The sequence below is a fragment of the Typopeltis vanoorti genome, chromosome 15 (assembly GCF_054136105.1).
Source record: "Typopeltis vanoorti isolate ZY-2024b chromosome 15, IOZ_Tvanoo_1.0, whole genome shotgun sequence".
Classification (NCBI taxonomy): domain Eukaryota; kingdom Metazoa; phylum Arthropoda; class Arachnida; order Uropygi; family Thelyphonidae; genus Typopeltis; species Typopeltis vanoorti.
This window is the reverse complement of record NC_143563.1, coordinates 103,171,259-103,184,769: the sequence shown is the minus strand read 5'-3', so window position 1 is coordinate 103,184,769 and position 13,511 is coordinate 103,171,259. Positions and strand designations below refer to the sequence as shown.

The following is a 13,511-nucleotide window of genomic DNA, read 5'->3' as shown; positions in this document are numbered from 1 at the left end:
GTTAGAGTGACCATGTAATTCTAACTTAGAGGATGAACCAGTTTGCAGTAATACAATGGGTGAATTTGAAGGAATAGAGGTCAGTAGTACATAGGAGATACTATAGAAAAAAATTGTCAGCAATGGGCATTTGTGTATCTCTCTCTTGAAGAAGATAGTGATCTGAAGTAAGACTGATAACTAGAGTAATTAATCAGGAGTTGCAGATGGAAAAGTAGTTATGGAAGTCATGTAAAGAGAGGTGGAGAACAGCAACAGCTGTAGGAGGAATGTGATGCTCAAGCTAAGAAGGTAACTAATACTGTAAGGACAAAAATATTAGAATATGAGTATATACTAGTACCAAAATCCAAAGAGATTTTTGCTATGTGGTGAATAGGAGGAGAAATGACCTTGCTATATGGAGATGGGACCCAGATGACCAATGCAGATCACATAATTTCTAGAAAGATACAAGGAGTAGTGAAGTAATAGGTGAATGAAGGGGATGTATTCTGAATACTGCATGTGCTAAATGTCAGTAAGGCAGGAGGATTAGAAGGAATTTCAACATGCTTTAAGTGATGTGCTATGGAACTGACCGTGCCATTAACTCTGCTGTTTTACTGAAAATCTTCTAATGGCTCATCATGAGAGACCCATTATTTGTACAATACCTATCATACCTTTCCTTAAACTCATTCACTGATGAAGCACTTACAACTACCTCTGGCAATCATTCCACTCGTTCCTCCTCATAACAAAAAATATAGTCCTAACACACTTGCTAACCACATTCTTACACAGTTTCTTTTATTACCCTTTGTTCTCTCTCTTCCTGCCATGTAGGAAGGGAGAGAACAAAGTCTTCAGTGTCCTATAAAACCCCTTTAATAACTTATATGCTTTTTCATATCTCCTCTTTTTTGCCTAAATTTATTTGTTCCCTGCCTTCGGATCTTCTCCACCACTTCTTTATCCACATGGAATCTTGGTATCCAGATATGGCCTTACTAAAGCCTTATATAGGGGACCCATAACTTCTCTATTGCTGTTTGTTAGTGTTCTTCAATAATTGTGTAATCTGATGTGCTGTTTTGGCTACCTTTGCAGTATTCCTTCTAAACTTCAAGTCCCTGGCCTCTTCAGTTTCCTGTAGTTCAGTTCCATTAATATAAAACACAGCCTGTGATATCTTCTTCCCAAAGTGCATCCGTCATATTACACTTGTCCAGATTTAAATGGCACCAGGTCAAGACTACTTTACAGTAATTAATTAAGTTATGCTGCCTCTGATCACTTTCTCCATGCAGAGGCAGCATAACTTAATTAATTACTGTAAAGTTCTCTGATGCTATGACCAGATACATCACTCTCAAACCTTGTCTCCCACTCATTTACATGCTCTCTCAGGTAATTATCTCTCAGTAGCTATGTAAATTCCATTTCCTTTCTTCCCTGTGACCATTCTTCCTCCCAATCTATGTCCCCATAGTTGAAATTTTCCATAATAATCACTCAACCTGCACCCATCATGCTAATTTGCCACTGCACATCATTCTCCCTTATACCTCCCCTTCCCCAGATTATAGCAGTAACCAGTTATATATTTCATCCTGTTGGTCTCAGTCTTGGACCAGATATGCCCAGATGAATGTCCTCTGCATCCCAGTCCTCCTTATGTATTTCTACTCATTTTGGCTTCAGTTCTTCTGCTATCATTAGCAATACCGTCCCCATCCTATTCCCTCTGTCCTCTCTAAAGATATTATATTCTTTGCATTCTGTCTCTATGACTGCATTATTCTCACTCAAGTCTCACCAATGCCTATAACTTTTGGCCAAGTTGAACTAACCCATGCCAGAAACTCTGCATCCTTAATCCAAATACTTCTAGCATTAGTATACACAAACTGCAATATCTCCTTCATCTCACAACTTTGCTTACACCTTGTGTTGCTTAACCTACTAAAGTTAAGAACCTGTGGCACTACATTCAACACCATGTTCACGTTCCCATTTATCAAGCTCTAGGTTGTCTAGATCCACACTCATCTGTATCCCTTCCAAAAATTCTAGTTTACCTGGCTCTGCACTTCTGAAATCTCACTGAACAATGCATTCTCAAAACACCTTTCCATTATCATATGTCATTCTCTTCATTTCATTCTTACTGTCACTGTTTCCACAAACAACATAAACCTTCCTATTCACAGTTGCATTTTCATGCATTTCGTCTTTCGTCTGCCATTTGCTCTTGAAATGCTTAATGTAAACCCCCTCATTTGTTTCTTTCTCCTTCCATAAATTTTAATTGTTTTAATTGTTTCATTGGGTATCTCCATGGAGTCAGTAGACTCATCCCAGGAGACCCAAACAATCAAAATAATATCTATCATATCTCTTCTTGAATTCATTTACAGACGAAGAACTCACAACTGATTCAGGCAATGCATTCCACTCATTCACCATCCTCCAGGCAAAAAACCTCATTCTCACACCCTTGTTAACCACACTTTTCCCTAATTTCCAGGGATGACCTCTTGTTCTTCCATTACTATCACACAGCTGAAATATTTCCCCTGCATCAATCTTATAAAAACCTTTTAGTAATTTAAATGTTTCTATCATATCCCCTCTTCTCCGCCTATCAACCAACCAAATTTTATTCTATAAAGTGGATACATTTCATATCCTGCAGAGAAGAAAATCATGGACGTTAAAATCACCTAACATTGTTTTATGTATGCCGTTTTCAGAAGTTTGTAGATCTCAGTCATCCCTCTTTCGTCTGTTTGCTGGTGTCTGAATCCACACATTCTCATTTTATTATTATAATCTTTATTCCACAATCCTAATATAATTTTTAACACTCCTTTGCATTCTCTCAACTGTAACAGAATCACCATAGAAACCAAGAGACCTGCACAGTAGTCCAAGTGAGATCTTGTAAAGAAGCAGAATGGCTTCCTTATCATTACATGTCAAGGTTCATTTCAGCATTGCAATTATCCACTTAGTTTTATTTGCAATCTTTCTATCATATGTGGTGTTAGAACTTCAAATTTCTATCTAGTAAAACTCCATGATCCCTAGCCTGATCAGTTTCTTCTAGCATAATCCCACCAATATAATATGACAGTGGTGGCGAACCTTTTTATGTGCACTTGCCAAAAGTTTACAAAATATTATTCAGTGTGAAATCGATTATGGTACAATTAAATTGATGGTTTGAAAAAAAAAAAAAAAAAAAAAACGGTAGTCAGAAAAATATTTATGCATTTTACCTCACCATAGATGTCAGCTGAGCAGGGGAAGCAGCAGAAGGATGTCAACTTGTTGGCAAAACGCTTACCGTATTTATTTGAATATAACTTGCCCTCATGTATAACTCGCACCGCCTGATTTTACTTTACGAAAAAAAGACATTAAAAAGTTTTGCATAATACCTCGCACATGAAAAATGTTTAAACATGTTCACATCAAGGTGACAGTAACTTGCTCCCTGCGGTACCAACACGCCCTCCCCAACAGCCATTATACTGCAGCTGCAAGAAAAATATAGTTTTATTGTGTCCCTGAATAAGGTACAGATGCTTATGCAGTCTGTGTAATATATTTCTCTACAAATAGTGCAATTAGAGACAGCTGGAATAAAAACAGCGCTAACTAATGAATCACGTGTCCCCTCTCACAGAAACTATGCTCTATAAACTCCAACAAAACTATATGTTGCACTGGAAACACAGTATCTACCTAAAAACTATTGTCCAATTTTTCAATTATATGAAATAAGTGTTTGTTTGATTGCATTTAAAATTCAACAAAATTCTTACTAGCATAACTAAAACTAAAAAGTTAGCCTTAGTGATCTGTTATAATGACATGAGAGTAAGAATTTTGTTGCTGTTTTCTGTCCATTAGCTTATTAATTCTGGGATGAATTGAAGTGATAGCCAAACGGAGACAGTCAGAAAGTTGTAAGTGGTTCATCTGTTTCATTATAAGTACAGTCATGACAGAAAATGCAGTTTCACAAATATATGTGGTGGAAAAACAAAGAAGAAATCTCGTTGATATTTCATATAAATTTGGATATTCATTTTTCATTCTTATCCAGAATTTCGAATTAGTCATAGAATTAAAAGTACTTTCTAGTTCTTTGTCCGATGATAATTCAAAAGTTGAAGGATTTCTTCATGGGAAAGGGCTGTCTCTTTGTGTTCAACAAAGGGGTTCACATAGTTTGCTTCTGGGGATCCTCATATTCAGGATAAAACTTTTCAAACGACAACAACATCTTCAAGTGGGCTGCAACAACAACAACATATAATACTGAATTGTGTGCATAGAAATCATCTGCTTCCATAATATAATCTGAGTAGGACTGAAACATTTCATTATTTCTTTCTGTAGTCATATTAACCCCCAACCGGCCACAATGTCTATAGACGTCGAGATAAATATGGATACGAAGCTCTAAAACCCATTGAATAACATGGATAAGAAGTGCAATTTGGTGTCACTATTTCATCCACATTGGCCAGTAGGGAGGTTAAGCCAGAGTTTGAGTTTCGTTTTGAATGATTCCATCTTGTTCCAAGCATTAAATATTGTTGTATCTGGACCTTGAAGTTTTAATTCAACTCGTTTATGTAAGACAATATGTCGCTGAGATATGCCTGCCTGGCTACCCATTTCTTATCCTGGAAATAATGGGACAGGTCACTTTTCTTATTAATTAGAAATAGCTCAGCTTCTTTTCGGAGTTCATATAACCTCTCATGAACACTTTGCTGCAGGACAGCCAACGAACTTCCGAATGTCGAAAGATTTCGATGTCTGAAAATTCCCAATCACTCATGAATACTTCCATGTTTAAAAATACGCTGCTTCGTCACTGACATTTCCTACATAGATGTTATTTATGTGTTCTGGGTATGAGCTTTTTGTTACATTCACGAATATTATATTTTCCTCAGAATATTTCCACTATAAAATATTTATTCATGAAAAATGACAAATTTCAGAAGAACCTCTCGCTGCCTGGTATAATTGATGCCAGGGCCCAGTGATTGAGAAACCCGGATCTACAATGAGTTGACTGAGGCAAAGAAAAATTGTATTTGTTCACAGCCCACTGTAGGAAGATGCCCGGCAGATATGACTGCCATGTTACTCTTAATATCATATGTTTAGAAGACATGTTTTGACAAAGTTGCAGCTGGTGACTTTTCATATGCTAAAAATATTAAAGATAATGAACTTGAGTTAATTAATAAGCTTTTAAATAATGAAAAGTTTTGGCAACTAAACACAGTTCTTTTCTATCAGCTGAGTCATGTTATTATGCCCCTCAGCCAATGGCTAGAGGTTCTTTACATCAGCTGTAGTTTTCAGCTGCTGGGCCTTGTTCCTACAGTAGGCTTTGTGTTTGTTGGTTAGTTTCTTTTGTGTAAAACAAAATTTAACTTGCACGTATTGTAACCATAAAAAAAAAAAAAAATGAATAATAAGGATATCACCTGTAAATCGTTGACTTGCCAGCAAAATTCTTGGACATGCCACCTCTGGCATGCGTGTCATAGGTTTGCCATCTATGTAATATGACATTGGATATCTGATATCATCAGACCAAAGTGCATGACCTTACATTTACTAACATTAAATGGATAGCCATTTTCACATGCCCACAATTCTAGCCTATTCAAATCATTCTGTAAGCACTGCATATCATATCAGCTGCCTTCCTGATTACTCTGCCATGTTTGCATTATCAGCAAATAGCTCTGTCTCCTGTCAAATCCTTCCCTATTTCAATGTATAGATTGAATAACAATGGACGAATAGCTGATCCTTGTGATACACCAATGGTTATCTTAAATCTTGCAGACTCACATCCTCCATGTATCACTTTTGGATATGTCATTTAACCATCCTTCACACTAATATTTTATAATCCAATCCCAAATTCTCCAATTTATGCAACTGTCTTCCATACTGTATTCTGTCAAAAGCCTTAACTAAGTCCACACAATTATCATGGTGTATTCATTTCCTTTGTCTAACTTAGTGGTAACATTATGGAATTTGAGCAAGTTGAACTAAACATGACTTTCCCTTAGTAAATCTGTTCATTGCAAAGTGTAGCTTCTCTGTAAATTCATTTTTGTATGCATGCTTTTCCAACTTTTCCAAAATCTTCAACACCATTCCAGAGATCCTGATAAGGTCTGAGGCTCAAGTTATGTAGCCTGGTCAATTGAACACACTTTTAGTATCTGTGCTGATATCCATTAGACTAATTGCCGGATTCTTATTCAGTTTCTGCAACAGCTCTAGTACCTCTTGGTTATACACTTGAGTTTCTTCATCCAATGAAGAGGTAGCAGTGAGCTCAATGTTGCATACACCAGATTTGATAGCTTTTAGCAAAAGAGGCACTCATTAGGTGAACAATCTCTTTGGCATCAGTTACCTGCATACATCTGCTTTCAGTAAATGTATTCATAACTGATATCGTTTTTATTATTATTATTATTATTCAGGCCTCCATGGAGTCAAAAGACTCAGTGAGAGGTCCTTCCTGAGAGCATAAAGTCTGTCAAGACTCATCGAGGGGAGGTCCCCCCCTAAGAAACACAAAGTCTATCATACCACTCCTTAAACTCATTGACCGTTCTCGCTCTCGCCACTCCATCAGGCAATGCATTCCACGGCTCAACCACCCTCCACGCAAAGAAACCACCCCTCACCTGCTTGCTCACAGTTTCCTTTCATAACTTCCAGGGATGGCCTCTTGTCATCGCTCCTTTCTGCTGTTCAATCAAGCGAAAGAACTCCCCAGTGTCAACCCTGTAACCACCTCTCAACAGTTTAAAAGTCTCAATCATATCAACTGATATCCTTATGCATACAGTATTCCTTCCACAAATATTTTTCTTACAAATCTCTTACTTAATAATATTACACATTCTGATATTGCATCATTTAAGTATTTTTTAAATTCTTTCCATGAACTATCAGTATTCTTCCCATCCAACAACCGACATCATGGTGTAGAACCTGGCATACTCTTCAATTGGTTATAATTTCCTGCTTTGTAGTTTAGCATGTAACCTTTTCTGAATAAAACGTTCATAGACTTAGCTGCCTCCCAGATCATTATCACATGATTCCTGTCACCAGCTAGAAACAAAATAGTTAATATAACTGAAAACATCCTCTCTGATGCTATAATAAGAACTAACTTTTTTGAACTTGAGATCCATCTATCACATGCTGCTTGAGAGAGTTTCATCGCTCAGTAAATTCAGTTTCATTCTTCTCATGAGATTTCTCTGCTACTTAGTCAGTGTTCTGATATTAATGTCCCCATTATGATTCCTCATTTTGCACTCATCATCATCTTTATTTGATAATGCATTTCTTCATCACCATCAACTGATAAACTAGGTTTGTAACAGCACTTCATGTATTTGATCTTGTTAGACTCTGCTTCACACCAGATGCTTTCAAACTCACTATAACATGGTCAACTGTTACTAGTATTGCAGTCATAGGTCTCAAATCTAACTGGATTCATATTATCCAGTATCATTAGCAGCACATTGTTCTTCAATAAACGTGATTCTTCAAAAAAAAAAAAAAATCCTTCCTAAATATTATATCCTTTACACTCTATTTTTTTTTAAATAACGAAACCTGTGGTGAGATCATAATTAAAAGAAACACACGTATTAACCACAGTGAAAATTATTTAATGTAAATATTTCATCCTAAGTATCTTAGAACATCATCATCATCAGTACAGTAATTTAAACAATAATAGGAATAACATACAGTTATGGTGCATGATTACAATAGAATCTCATTAAACGCGCATCATGTGTTACAAAAGTAAAAAATAAATAAATAATAATAATAATTATTATTTTACACAATTTTGTATGACAATTTCCCATACTTTAGGAATAGTAAGAACATCATTGCAGTTTAAATTTGGTCTGTGTAGTAGGGTTTCAGAATTTTCTTTATATAAATGTTCATGTTTATATAAAGATCTATGTAAAAGTTTAGACTTTTCCTAATGGATCCTATGGCTTGGATTTTCAATTCCGTGTTGAGAGAGGCCAGATTTTTGCAGTTTAAAAAGACGAATGTGTCTTGATGTTCCGAGATGCGTTTCTGAACAGATCTACCTGTCTGTCCAAAGTAAGACAATTTGCATGAGCATGGAATCTCATAAACACCAGGCAACATAAAGGTGAGAGTTTGTCCTTAGGAGAAGGTAACAAGTTGTAAATTTGGTTGATAGGTTTGTAAGTAGTGGCAAAATTGCATTTCTTCATAATTTTAGAAAGACGTTCGGAGATGCCTTTGTTGTAAGGTATGGGAATCCTATGGACTTCTTGTCTGGTTTGATGTGTGGGAAAGTGACTGATGATTTTTTTGTGTTGTTTTAGGATTATATCCATTTAGGATGGCGGTATTTTTGATTACTTCTAATTCTTGGTTTAGAGATTCTTCAGAGGAGCAGAATGTGTGTGCTTTGGAAACTAGTGATTTAATAATGCCAGATTTCTGAGATGGATGATGAGCGGAAGAATTGTGAATGTAGTGACCTGAGAATGTAGGCTTGCGAAAGACAGACATGGCGATGGAACCGTTTTCTTTTCTTTGAATGTGTAAATCCAAAAAGGATTTACAATTTACAAATGAAGAAGGTTAATTTTATCTAGAAACAGTTGTAATTCATGTTCGGGATGATCCCAGACTGCAAATACATCATCGACATATCTTAACCAAATTTTTGGTTTGGGTTCAAAAGTGAATATTTTTTCCTCAAGGTGTTCTAGAAACAAGTTTGCTAGGTTTGGTGATAAAGGAGATCCCATTGCTGTTCCTTTCCTTCTTCTTGCTTGCAAATTTTACCTTTCCAGGTGAAGTAACCTGATGCAATAACAAACTTGAACAAATCAGCTATATCAGACGGAAATTTTTTAGGTTAGTAATTCTATTGTTTCTTTATGGGGAATGTTCGTGAAGAGGGAGACAATGTCGAAGCTGATTAACAAGTCAGTTTTTGACAGTTGAATGTCTTTCATTTTTGTGTGAAACTCTGTAGAATTTTTGATTGAAGAGACTGAGTGGCCTATGTGAGGATGGAGAAGGTTAAATAAGAATCTTGATAACTTGTAAGTTGGACTGCTAATACAGTCTATGACGGGTCTGAGTGGAACATTAGTTTTGTGTAGCTTAGGTAAGCCATAAATTCTAGGAGGTCTGGCATGGTATGTCTTAAGTTTTTTGATTGTTTCTTCATCTAAGGAGGAAGTTTCATTAAGTAGCTTATTTAATTTTCTGAGTTGATGTTTTGTAGGATCATAATCCAATTTGGCGTAAGTATTGCTATCTCGAAGAAGTAAATTAATTTTCCGGTCATATGAATTGGTATCAAGAACCACAGTGGTATTTCCTTTATCAGCTCTGGTAATGATTATGTTTTTATTACGTTTTAAGGATATAATAGCTTTCAATTCTGATGATGGGATATTTAATTCTGAAGGTTTGACATTGTAGATCACTTTAGCTACCTCAAAACGAAGTCTGTTGGCTTCAATACTGGAGAGATGGTTGACGTTTCTTTCTATATTATATATGAAGTCTAAATATGGGAAACGTTTTGGTGAAATCACAAATTTATGGCCTCTTGCTAGAACATTTAATTTGTCTGTTGTTAGAAACAGACTTGTCAAATACATTAAATCAAGAATGGCTACAATTAATTATAACTGTCTCAACGAATTCAGGAAAAAAAGCTTTTGATAAAAAAGCAATAGTGCTCTACATAATAAATACCTTAATCTACTAAATCGATCAAAAAAACTCACTAACAAATTACCAACAGAAAAATGGGTAGTCAATTTATCTAACCGTCCACTAACAACAGTTTCACTGTGGTTAATACGTGTGTTTCTTTTAATTATTTACACTCTATAGTAGTTAGTATGTCTTTTTCTGATATCCAGGTTTACCTAATGCCTACAATCCAAGGTCCCAACATATTCACTGAGGCAATAAACTCTACCCCTTTGTACAGACTGATAATAAGTTATTATGGGAGAGATTGACTTCAATTTGGGTTTATATAGGTCATATTTATTTGAAACTAAGTAAGAAAATACCGACAGGTTTCACCAATTTAGCTGTTTGGCTACTTCAGGGTAAAAATAGATGTAAAACAACTTAAATGCTAAAACTATTCACTGAAAACGGATGGATGCATCAGCCTTACAGTCTATCGCAAACCAACCAACCAACACAGGTTGATACTTGCACTTCACTTCTTCACACCACATTTCTCAGAAACTAAGCATCGTACGCATGCTAAAAAATAGAGCCTCTCTTATCACTACAGAAGATAAAGACCTCAAAGATGAACTATCCCTGATATCAAAAAACCTTATAAAATTGATCCACAAGATACTTTTGTGACCCTCCCCTCCACAATGACAGCCTGAAGAAATACATTATAATTCCACTATTGCGATTCCATATACAGGGACAGTTTCCAATAAGATTGCTACACTCCTCAAGCCACATGGAATACGAGTAGCTTTTAAACCTTCAAAGACCATATGCCAATTCTTAAGATCTCCGAAAGACAGTATCCTTTCTTCAAATATGCCGGAGTCTACAATATCTCCCTGTTCGTGCAGATCAAACCACATTAATTTATTAAAGATTAAACTATAGTAATTTAAATTACCATTATCTCCAGGCCTCCATGGAGTCAAAAGACTGACTCGTTGTGGGAGGTTTTTTTTATTAACAAACAGTGCTTTTAACCATGCCTTAATATTATATACTTAATGTCAACTTTCTTAGACATTACATTCCACTCATTCACTAGTCTCTAAGCAAAAAACGTGCTCTACGATCCCTTGTACATAACCACCGTATACAAGTTTCTAGGAATGGCCTTTTTTCTGTCTCTATCTCCTTTCACTTTGGGAAAACTCTCTTCTGTACTCATCTGTATTAAAACATTACTGAGGAATGTTTCAATCACATATCACCAGGAATACCTCCTCTACTTCTATCCACCAGGCTTTTCAGATCGCATTCACTTAAAGTAACCAAATCTGTGCAACCCCATACTGCATCCAAATGTAGATTGACCAAAATCTGTATGGTGGAACTATAACCTTGACTTTCTACACTTTAGTATCCTCCTCATCACTGCCATAATTCATTCTTTTGTTTCAAGCATACTCTTAAATTTTGGGTCTTGTCCATCATCATAGCCAGGCCTCTTAAATTATTTATCTCCTTCAATACATTCCCCTCAACTGAATACACAGCATCCAATCCTTGCCTTCCAAATTTCAAAATCTTAAAAATTTCTAATGTTTAGGTGGTAAACTCACTTATCTGACCATCAACATAATCTAATGAAATTTTCCCAGAAGATCGCAGCAGTTTTTCACCTCATTGTTCTCATTTCATAATCTGCACAAAACTGCATCTCTTCATTAAAACTTCTTCCACTAAAACAAATCCATGTAACACAACACTAATTATTTTTCTGTAAGTGCATACTGCTTTCCCATTCACACATACTGGCTGATAACAGCTAGACAGTTGGCAATAAAGCCAGTGCAAAATCTAGGTATGTACCCCCACCTCCCTTGTGTAATATACATCACCCTGATGTAATTGCCAAAACATGGCCTAACCCCTAACAAACCTATGCTGACTTTTGTAGAGAATCTTGCAGTTATCAATCCAGTCATGTATCATAACCTTTTCAGCTTATGAGGGTGGTCTGAAAAGTTCAAGGCCTATCAATGAAAAAACAAATTTATAATTTCAAAATTATTTTTATTTTTCATCATAATCTCCCTTAAGACTAATACATTTATTCCAGCGATGCTCCTGCACCATTATCCTATTCCTGTAGTTGTTCTCAGTAAGATCTGCAAAATTCCCCTCTACAGCTGCAATCACCTCTTGATTCGAAGAAAAACCCTGACCAGAGACGAAGAGTTTTAGTTTTGGGAAGAGATAAAGTCAGAGGGAGCCAAATCTGGGGAACAGGGTGGATGTTCCAATAATTCATAGTGCAGAACCCTTAATTTTCCCATTTCCAAAACACCTTTGTGGGCAGGTGCATTGTCCTGATGAAAGATGATTTTTTTTTTCTTTTGCAAACCGGGTCTTTACTCACAAATTTTTTTGTCTAGTCTGGTTAAAAGATCAGAATAATATTCCCTGGTTATTGTTTTACCCGTTTCAAGATAATTAATAAACAAAATGCCTTTAGCATCCCAAAACACCGATGTCATGACCTTTCCTGCTGATGGAACCAGCTTTGTCTTCTTTGGTGCTGAACAACAGGCTTCTGTCCACTGTTTTGACTGCTGTTTGGATTCTGGTGTGTAATGGTGAATCCAAGTCCCATCCATAGTAATAAATTGATTCACAAAATCACTTTTATTCTTGTTAAATTGCTCCAAGCACTGTTCAGAGATTTTCATGCAAGTGCGTTTTTGATCTACTGTGAGCAAGTGCGGCACCATCTTGCACAAAGCTTTTTCATTTGCAATTCTTCATGCAAAATATATCCTATACATTCTTTTAAAATGCCTATAGTCTCAGCAATTTCATGCACTTTGACTCGCCATTCATCCAATACCATATCGTGCACTTGATCAATGATTTCTGGTATTACACTTTCTGGACATCCTTCACGTGGATCATCTTCAAGGCTACTCGGCCATTTCTTAATTGTCAAAAATGAACCAGAAGAATGCCCATAAACTTTTATGAACTTTGAATGAATTTGTTGAAAGTTTATTTTTCACTAGGTTAGACTATGATAAATTTAGTTTAATCCTTTATCCCAAACAAAGTTTGGGATAAAGGATTTCGGGAGCAAACAAAGTTTGCACCTGAAAATATCTTCAGGACTGAATATATAGTGTTATACTATCTTACCTGGCTCCCATTGAAGAGACCTCAATAAAGGTCGAAACTAGTCTGGGTAGTAGCCAATCCCTTAATGCATAACAGTATACATATCCACAAGGAGATGTGTTTTGCATTATGGGAGATACTGGGATAGGAGTGTTGGTAGCTTGCTCCACCTTTGCTACAAGTTGCCTGGTGTTGTACTACTTACCCAGGTAAGATAGTACAACACTATATATTCAGTCCTGAAGATATTTTCAGGTGCAAACTTTGTTTGCTCTCACTGGGATAAAGGATTAAACTAAATTTATCATCTTTGAATGAATTTCTTTTGGTGTTAAACCTTATTTTACAAAGAATTTTGTAACCGCACGATACCCAGTTTTATCCATTTCAAGGGATGCAGACAACACTTTTGCTTCAGACTGCTGTATAAAAAAAAAAACTACTTGATAGAATGAGTTGCAATTTCACATGCATGCTTATGACAGCTGTTCTAATTTAGGAAAAAAATCATGCCAATAGTGGTGTGATCTATGGTCGAGGCTGGGAAATTT

General features: G+C 36.1%; 1 protein-coding gene across 1 annotated transcript in view; it reads left to right on the top strand.

Annotated features, from left to right (window-relative positions):
* LOC150099042 (growth arrest-specific protein 2-like) overlaps positions 1–13,511 on the top strand; it is a 196,458-nt gene that overhangs the window by 158,131 nt on the left and 24,816 nt on the right. The gene's annotated exons all lie outside the window — the stretch shown is intronic.